We start from the raw sequence: 9,894 nt of genomic DNA on the forward strand, positions 1-9,894 counted from the left end.
AACATAGGTATTAGAAGTTAAGACTTAGACCCTTCGTGGATCGAAGAAAGGGAGGTGGGAGGTGGAATATGGGAGAGCCAGTAGATGGTGGCGGGTATCAAGATGTAGGGGGAAGAGGATAGTGCAGGTAGACTAAATCAGTTCACACAGAAATGAGGCAGTGGAGGATGAGAAAACCCCAGCGAATGTGAGGTGTTTCCTTCCGCACCTATTTTATAATTGAGTTAAAATAAACTAAGTAGAATATGAGGGACAAGAGGGAGAGAGACAACAGAAAAAAAGAAAGAAAGAAAAAAAAAGAAAGTGGGGGGGAAGGGACGAGAGGAAGAAAGTAGAAGGGGATGGGCAAGGGGTGGGGAACAGATAGGGGAAAGAAAAAAAAACAGATATGCACGACCCAGAATTAAAACACCCACTTCACAGCACCTACCACGAAAAAAAGCCTTAAATAACTGAGTAAAAGAAAGACTTTGGGGGATACGCTGTGAGAGAAGACTAGGGGATAATGCGGTGTTAGCAATCAGGAAATTGAAAAAAGTAAAGAATAAGTCAAAATGAAAATAAAAACAAAACAAAATGAAACGATAAGGAAAGAACGCCAACGTTGAAGGCTAGGGCATTTAAGGACCTCAGATGGACCTCAGTGCGTGATGGATTCAGGATGGAAAGTCTGAGATATTGAGGTCTCAAGAGATGTGAGTCTCTGTGGTGTGGGCCACCAGATTTTAGGGAATTCAGACTTGGCACCCTCCAATCTGGTCTACAGGAAGCCTGGGAGCCCCTCAGTGTAATACAGCCCTCTGGGATCCCCTCAGCTGGGTGCCAGCCTTAAGGGGGAAGTCAGATCCGCAAACTTTATATTATGACTGAACCCTGCAATTCATTTACTTAGCTGGGCTCATTAGTATATTTCACTTCAGCTTTTAGACAGCTCCCATCCTGTGATTCCAAACCTCTGCCACTAGAGGGCGCCTCTACACCGCAGCCACTTTGCTAGTACAGATCTGAAGCCCGGCCTGTGACGCCGAAAACAGATTCGAAAATCGGATTTCCCAAGCTTCGCAAAATATTCCCTAATCTGCTTCCAGACGTATCCCCCTCCCTTGCCGCAGCCTAATACAACTTTCCGATTACGTCTCTTTATTGCCTACAGCCTATTTGGGTCGGAGACCGGCTGCCGGGCTTTTGGGGGCGGGGCTTCAGGCGGAAGCACTATTGTTTATTTTCACAATCACAAGTTTCTCCCGCTTCAAAACAAAGCACCGTCTATCTTCCCAAATCCCACTGCAAAGGCGACCCGTCGCATCAACCCGCGCACAGCTCGCCCAGAGCTGGTGAACTCCTCGACAGCTCAGAGCCGTGTAAAAGCGGTGCCGCTGGGCTGAACCGTGACTCCCCCCACCCCCAGCAGGGAGGAGCCCACGCGGGTCTCACCCACAGGCAATAGAACCCAAACTATATCTACTAGACCAATCCTCTCCGTTACCTTTCCACCCAATCGATGTCCAGGCACTTCTGCCCTGCAAAAATCCCGAAAAAGCCCGGCTTTGGAAAGCCTGCAGCCGCGCCCAACCGTCTCCTCCCGGGACCTACCGCAAAGGCAAGTTCACTCAGCGACCATCTTGCCTCCCTCTCCTCACATTTGTATTTTAGATCAAGTAAGAAAAAAAGAGTAGAGTTACAAACCAATAATACAATTATGCCAGAATTTATATTTATCTATGTAGGTAACTTTATCATGGATCTTTATTTCTTCATATGCCTTCAAGTTACTGTCTTGTGTCCTCTCCTTTCCTCCTGAAGAACTTCTTTTTGTATTTCTTCTATGAAAGGTCTAGAGGTAATGAACTCCTTTCGCTTTTGTTTATCTGGGAATGTCTTGATTTCTCTTTCATTATTGAAGGACAGTTTTTCCAGATATAGAATTCTTGGTTGGTAAATCTTTTTTTTTAGCACTTTAAATATATTAACCCACTGCTTTCTGGTCTCCACAATTTCTGATTGGAAATCAATGTTTAATCTCATTGAGGAGCTCTAATATCTGATGAATCACTTCTGTATTACTGCTTTTAGGATACTCTCTTTGGTAGTTGATAGCTTGGTTGTAATGTGTCTCAGTGTAGATCTCTTAGCATTTATCCTATTTGGAGTTCATTCAGCTTCTTGGATATGTATATTCATAATTTTCATCAAATTTTGGAAGTTTTCAGCCATTGTTTCTTCAAAAATTCTTTCAGCCCTTCTCTTTTCTTCTCCTTCTATAACTCTCATTATATGCATATGGGTATGTTTAATGATCTCCCACACATCCCTAGAGCTCTGCTCACATTTAAAAATTCTTCTTTATGTTCCTCAGCCTGAATATTTCAATTGTCCTATCTTCATGTTTACTGATTCTCTCTTCCACCTGTTCTAATATGCTGTTAAGTCCCTCTAGTGAATTTTTAATTTCAGTTATTGTAGTCTTCAACTCCAGTATTTTGGTTTGGTTCCTTCTGAAAATTCCCAATTCTTCCCTTTTTTGTATATCATTTTCTTTTTTCCTTTTTTCTTTCTCCGTGTTTTCCTTTATATCATTGAATTTGTTTAGGAAAGTTGACTTAAAGTCTTTGATTAAATGTTCCAATGTCTGAATTTCCTCAGGGACAATTTCTTTCACTTTTTGTTGTTGTGTTCTTTTTTTGAATGGGCCATTTTTTCTTGTTTGGTGTATGCCTTGTGTGGTAGTTTGAGAGTTTTGTTGTCCTCAAAATTATTCTTTAATCCATTCGTGTGTGTGAACTTATTGTAAGTGGAATCTTTCTTTTGTTTAGATTACTTCCGTAAGTCATGATCCAGGGTGGACCTTAATTCTCTTACTGGAGTTCTTCACAAATGGGATGAACACTGAGAAAGGAAGGCACAAAGACACAAAAAAGGCTATATGAGCAGACAGAAAGCAGTGGAGCCCAGAAGCGAAGTCAGAGACCAGCAGACACCGCCCTTGTGCCCTGTCGTGTGACAGAAGACCTGGACCACCAGTGACCAGTATTTTTGGGGAAAGCATCACCTGATGATGCCTTGATTTGGGCATTTTCACAGATTCAGAGCTATAAACTTTTAGTTAATATATCTCCATTATAAAAGCCAAGCCATTTCTGGTAGATTGCCTTGGCAACCTTTAGCAAATGAAAACACCTTGTGATTTTTGTTGACATTTGGACATTTGGCTATTTTTATGTGGTAACTTTGGAAGTCAGCTTCTCCCCCTTCCTTAGGAGTTCCCACTTTCCTCCCTCCCTTCCTTTCTTTCTTCCCTCTCATTTTTTCTCCTTTTCTCTTTTCTGAAGGCTGCTGTGTACACTGGCTCTAGGTTAAGGGTCTCCATCAATGCTTAGCCCGGTTTATTCTGAGCTTATAGATCAGGTCATGGTGAAGAGTTATGTTCTTCTCTAGTCTTCCTGTGTATGCCTTTTGCACTAGGCATGTGCTGTTGCTTTCAAAAATTCCCTGGTATGCACAAATTCTCTTTGATGTCCTAGTTTCTCCTTCAAAAAATAAAGTCTCTCCTCAATGTCTCTTCCAGGCCCCAGGTGCTGTATTTTATATCTCAGCCTCAGTGTTTCACTCCTGGCAGCTGTGGTTTGCTCTGATCTGTGGGATTTCTCCACACTGGCTCTCTGCCCTGCTTTTCTGCCTCATGTAATTACCGTGTTAGGCCAAACTAATAGCCCTCTTTAGTCAGTATTTCAGGAAGTGGGTCTGGGCAGACATATGAACACAGTAAATGAGGCCTGCAGTAGGAACTTGGATGACTACCCTGGGAACACAGGCCACTGTTGGTGCCACACTGAGTTGGGGGGGGAGGGGAGAGAAGGGGAGGGACCAGGACAAGTGACAGGGTCCTGTGGCTTTCCAACTATTTTTAGCTTTTCTTTTTCCTGACTTCACTTTTTAATGTATCATTCAAATATATCAAAACACAAGGATTATATACTTTTTTACCAAAAATATACAAATTACCCTGCAACTTGTTCATTTTACTTAAAAATACATCTGGGACATCTTTTGAAGGCAACACATCTAAGCCTAGTTAACGCTTTAATAATTGTGTAATATTTTGTAGTATTTCATAATTAATTCAACCATTCTGCTGTGAACAACACTTAGAAGATTTCCGGTTTTTGTAATTACAAGCAATTCTATGTGGTAAAATATGTGAGTGTTTATTCTGGAGAGAGATTGTGTAAGTTTGCATTCCAGCTTTGTCAATTACTAGCAATGCTTGACTTAGGTTTTAGTGACCTTATCTGAAATATGGGGATAGTAATAATTCTTGCTTCATGGGATTGTTGGAAGGATTAAATGAGATCATACATATCAGCACTATGCATAGCTACATAGCAAAAGTTCATTAAGTCAGCCTGCCAGAAACACATTTGTGTTTTCATTTCTACAGGACAGATTTCTAGGAGTGAGATTATCTAACCAAGGGGTATGAGTATTTCTAATTTTAATAAATATTGTCTGTCAGATCACTTGCCCCATAGATTGTAGCAATTCATATCCCTATAAACAAGCAGTAAATATGAAAGTATCTGCCTGTTTTGCCATCCTTCACCAGAACTGGATGGTATTAGGTTTTAATTTTTGTCTATCGGAAAAGCAATAACTAATTAACTCACTATAATAATTAAATGTTTATCTTAATTTGGCCCTCTTGCTAGATGCATTTGAGTTTGGGTGTATTAACTAGTTGCATTTCAGGTGAATTTACCACCTGTTGTAACAACACTGAACCAGGAGACATCCCTATCCTGACAGCCCAGTGTTTACACCTATAGGAAAATAGAGTGAAAGCAAACCCTGGATAGAATACCAGTACCAATACCATACCACCTTATTGTAATATAAGGTAATATAATATATGATATCATTACATGATATATAAGTATATGTAACAATGTATTTATTATAATAAATAATCTTACCCTGTTTCTTTTCCAAGTGTTTCTGGGCCATTCTTGACCATTTACACATCCATATAAATTCTAGAACCCATGGACCTGCAGATGCCTTGTCCACTTCAGAGAAAATCTGGGAAAATACATGTTTTGGTATTCCATATTTTGAAGATTTATCAGGATGCTTACTAGGAAAAGGAAGTCTAAGAAACTTTCTCATACTGCAAGACTTGAATTAATTTGCATTTCAGAGATTTCCAGACTATTTGACTCTTTTTTCCAAACAGGTTCATTTTTACACACAAGGAAAAGCTCTAGAGAACTTTCTTCCTGGGACCCAAATTTCACTAACAGCTGTTCCTTTTCCAGGTACAGTCAGCACTACTTGCTGCAGTGCTTAATAGAAAATCATCTTCCAAGTTGGTTGATGTCAACACACATCATCCTCACCATTGACACAGGCCAGGAATACATAGAGCAGGTGCATCTGTGGAAGGAAACAGAAAGTAATCTGGTCCTCAGGGAAAGGATGTTATCAATTCTTCCTCTGAGCCCAGGGTTAAAGTGATAAAATAAGTTGGCAATGGGGGCGGGGGGAGAAACTGTCTCATCAAGTTGTGTGTTTTAATTGAATTCAACTTAGCCTCCAAATAACAATGATTTCTTAAGAAATTGGGGATTTCTTTCTAGAAAGGGGGAAGAAGACTGGTAAAATGCTCAGGCTGTGTTAGACCCCTATAGACTTCACAAGCTGAGACATGGTTGTTGCAAGAGTGGACAATTACTGGTAGGAGTGAGGGCTGGAAGTGGGCATGGAGTGATTCTCAGGTACCCTTGAGGCTGCATGCTACCAGAGCTGGGGATATTTGAAGTGTTGGGAAACAAAAGGAAGATCTGAAGCTAGGTCAGCACCTGCCACTGAAAGGTGATAAAGTGGCAAGCCTTAGAGGTACAGAAGAAGCATTTTTTTTCTTTCAGTACTTTAAATATGTCATACCTGTCATGACTCCTGCCTATATGGTTTCTGATGATGAATTTAATTTTATTAAACTGCATTTAATTTTATTAAAGATCCCTTTTATGTGATAAATCACTTCTCTCTTGCTGCTTTCAGAATTTTCTCTTCATCTTTTGCATTTTGATTATTGTATGTCCTGGAGTGGGTTTCATTGGGTTTATTCTGTTTTGAGTTCCCTGGGCTTCTTGCATGTGTGTATTTATATTTTTCATCAAAATTGGGGAATTCCAAGCCATTATTTCCTCAAATATTCTTTCTGCCCCTTTATCCTTCTCTCTTTCTGGGATTCCCATACACATATATTGGTACACTTCATATTGTCCCTTAATTTCCTTAGGCTCTGCTCACTTTTTTCATTTTTTTCTCTATCTGCTCTTCAGATGGTATGATTCCATCATCCTGTCTTCCAGTTTACTGATTCTTTCTTCTGCATGTTCAAATCTGCTGTTGCACCCCTTTAGTGTATTTTTCATCTCCTTCAGTGTGTTTTTCACCCACAAAAGTTCTGTTCAGTTCCTTTTGGAAAAAATAATAATTCCTTCTTTTGTTCATGCATCACCTTCTTTGTTTCCTTTAGTTCAAGTCCATGTTTTCCTTTAGCTCACTGAACTTATTGAGGAGATTTAATTGAATGTCTTTGATTAGTTATTTCAATGTATGTACTTCCTCTGCTATTTCAATTGGTTACTTTGAGCCATTTGGAAACATTTGCATAAGATTAAAATTATCTCTTCTTCGAATATCTTGTAGAACTTGCCTATAAGCCTGTCTGAGCCTGGTGAGATTTAAAATTACTAATTTATTCTTTTATGAATGTAGAACTATTCAAGCTCTTTATTTCTTCTCGAATGAGCTTTGGTAAGTTATATACTATAGGGTCTTGTTCATTTTATCTAAGTTTTCTAACGTAGTAGCATTAATATGTTCATAATTCTCTTTATCTTTTTAATATTTACTATATCTTTTTATTCCAAAAATTGCTTGTATCTTCTCTTTATTCTTTTTTTTTTTTTAAGGTTCATTGGTACATTTTTACAGAGATACTTTGATTACATAAATGTTGCATAAAAAATGTAGGGGATTTCCATATGCCTCATTCCCCCAACAATTTCCCACACTAACAACATCCTTTATTAGTGTGGTACATTTGTTAAATAGATGAATACATATTGAAGCCATGCCACTAAGTGTGGATTATAGTTTACATTATAGTTTAAACTCCCACGCATTTTTGTAAGTTATGACAAGATGTATAATGGCATGTATCCATCACTGCAGCATCATTCAGGACAATTCCAATGTCCCAAAAATGCCACCATATTACATCTTTTTTAAAGATACTTAGATTATATAAACGTTACATAAAAAGTATAGGGGTTTCCCTTATGGCCTGCTTGCCACATTTCCACATTTTCCCACATTAACAAACATCCTTCATTGTGTGGTACATTCATTGCAAATGAGGAACATATTTTGGAGCATTGCTATTAAGGATGGATTAAAGTTTACATTGTTGTTTACACTCTCTCCCACCCAATTCTGTAGGTTATGGCAAGATACAAAATGGCCTGTATCTGTTGTTGCAAGGTCATTTAGGACACTTCCCAAGTCTAAAAATGTCCCCATATTACACCTATTTTTCCCTCTCTCTGTCCTCAGAACCTCCAGTGGCCACTGTCTCCACATTAATGATATAATTTCTTCCATTGCTAGAATCAAATAAGTCTATAGTGGAATACCAGTAAGTTGAATTTAGTCCATAGTTCACTCCCCAACCCTGAGGCTTCTGGGATGGTGATGTCCACTGCACCTCTAATTGAGAGGGAGCTGCAATCCATTAGGGCTGATGGATGAGACTCTCTTGCTTGCAGTTGTAGACTCTCTTGATTCCTTGGTATGATAGTTGTCCATCATCACCTCTTATTAGTTCTCCTGGGTGAGACAATGAACTGGAGAGTAAATGTTCTAACTCCATTGAGATTCAGGGCCTAGTTGGCACAAGGACAGCCCAAAGATTTAAGTCTCTTGGACATACACCTACCAACTCTAGTGCTAATTATACATTCAAATAGAAGAACAAAAGATCCATGTATATGGAAACCACAACTCAGTCCAACTCTGTCACCCGGGGTAGCATAAATTCAAAGTAGAGCCCATTGGCAAGGCACCAAACTCCGGAGCTACCTGCCCTGACTATAGTGTCTGGATGTCTCCAGAGCCCTCAGGAGTCATGCTATTTGGGGTAGTATCTACTTTGGCAGTCAATGAGATCCTGCTGAGACATGTATAAGTGTAACCTCTGAAATGACCTCCCAACTCACTTTGAAGTCTCTTAACAATATAACTCTTTTAAAAAAACAACAACAACAACATTTCCCCCCTTTTGATTAAGGTCTTTTTCAGTTTTTTCAGTTGCATTGCTAGTTAGTGCTTGATAGTAATCCCTCAGTGCCAGGGAGGCTTATCCCTGGAGGCCATGTCCCACTCTGTATGGGAGGTAATATATTTATCTACTGAGTTTCGCTTAGGGAGAGTCCACATTTGAGCAACAAGGAGGTCCTCAGGTGGTAACTCTTGGGCAACATATAATACTAGGCTAAGTTTCAATTTAAAAAGAGAAGGTTCATAAGTGTAATCATCAATATCAAGGACTAGGCACAATGGTCCATCCTCCTTCACTAGGTACTGCCCTGTACTCAGGGGACTCTTGCTGTTCCAATAAGGGAATGTAACATTCTATATTCTTTTGGTTAGGTATGTATCTCCACACACTATGACAATGCCCATAAACACTGGAGCATATTCATATGCCTTAGAGTGTGTGCCAGGTGAACATCCCCCCATGCATTCCTCCATCACTGACATCCTAATTTTATAAATTTTATAAATTTGATGAAATTTAAATTGGCCTGTATCCATTATTGCAAGATCATATAGAACAATTCCAATGCTGCAAAAATGCCCTGTGTTCCATCTATTCTATTCTTCCCTCCACTTCCCTTCAGGACTCTGGTAACCACTAATTCTCACTTTTTGAAGAATAAGATTCATAGTTACTTGCAATAATATTGAGGTTTTGAAATATTGTTCTGTCTTTTATTAGACACTTCCTATGTTCTCAAGGGACCCTTGCCCCTCTATTTGAGGACACTCCAGGATGGGAGTTCAATATTTTCCTGTTTATTGTGTAGGTCTCCACCCACTGATACAACACAAAATGACAATTTGAACAATTACATATTACACAGAAGCCTGCCCCAGGTGCGCCCTGACTTGTATGGCCCCCCACATCCAACATCCTATACCAGTAATCCTCCCCTGCGTATTCCTGAAAAGAACATTTCTTACATTGCAGTTTCAACACAGACCTGCGAGTCCCCAGAGTTCACCTGCTCCTTCCCCTGTGTTCAACTGTTTGGATGAGACTCCTCTCATGGTTGAAGGAATCTCCTCAGTTAATTGTAGATGTAATCAGCCCTAGATGCAATCAATTGATAACTTAACTATTCAAAATATTCTAACAATCAGGCCAGTGCTTGCCTGTTGTCCATGAGCACAATTGCACAGCATAAGCTAGCCAAGTCCTCACATGAGCTGAACCACCACAAGCACCTATGCACAGAAGGGGAGACTGAGGCCCAGGGTGGAAAGGAGAGACTTTTCCAAGATCCACAGTGGCTCCTTTCTTAGAAATGCACTTGTGACTTCAGAGGGTCTGGCCAGCATTCTGTCTGTTTCACAACAGGCTGCTCATGGTTTGACTCTTTTAAGAAGTTGGAAAATTTAGAAAAATTTATTTCTGTAAACTTTCAAGACACCCACAGGGGAAGCAGGAGTCTGACCTGGGTGCTTCTGTGCAACACTGTCCACTTTTCCCTTGGGAGCCCAGGAGACTACCCATGGGCCTTAGAGTGGCATTCTCTGTCCTCATGT

This window comes from Dasypus novemcinctus, chromosome 25, assembly GCF_030445035.2.
Source record: "Dasypus novemcinctus isolate mDasNov1 chromosome 25, mDasNov1.1.hap2, whole genome shotgun sequence".
In the NCBI taxonomy this organism is placed as follows: domain Eukaryota; kingdom Metazoa; phylum Chordata; class Mammalia; order Cingulata; family Dasypodidae; genus Dasypus; species Dasypus novemcinctus.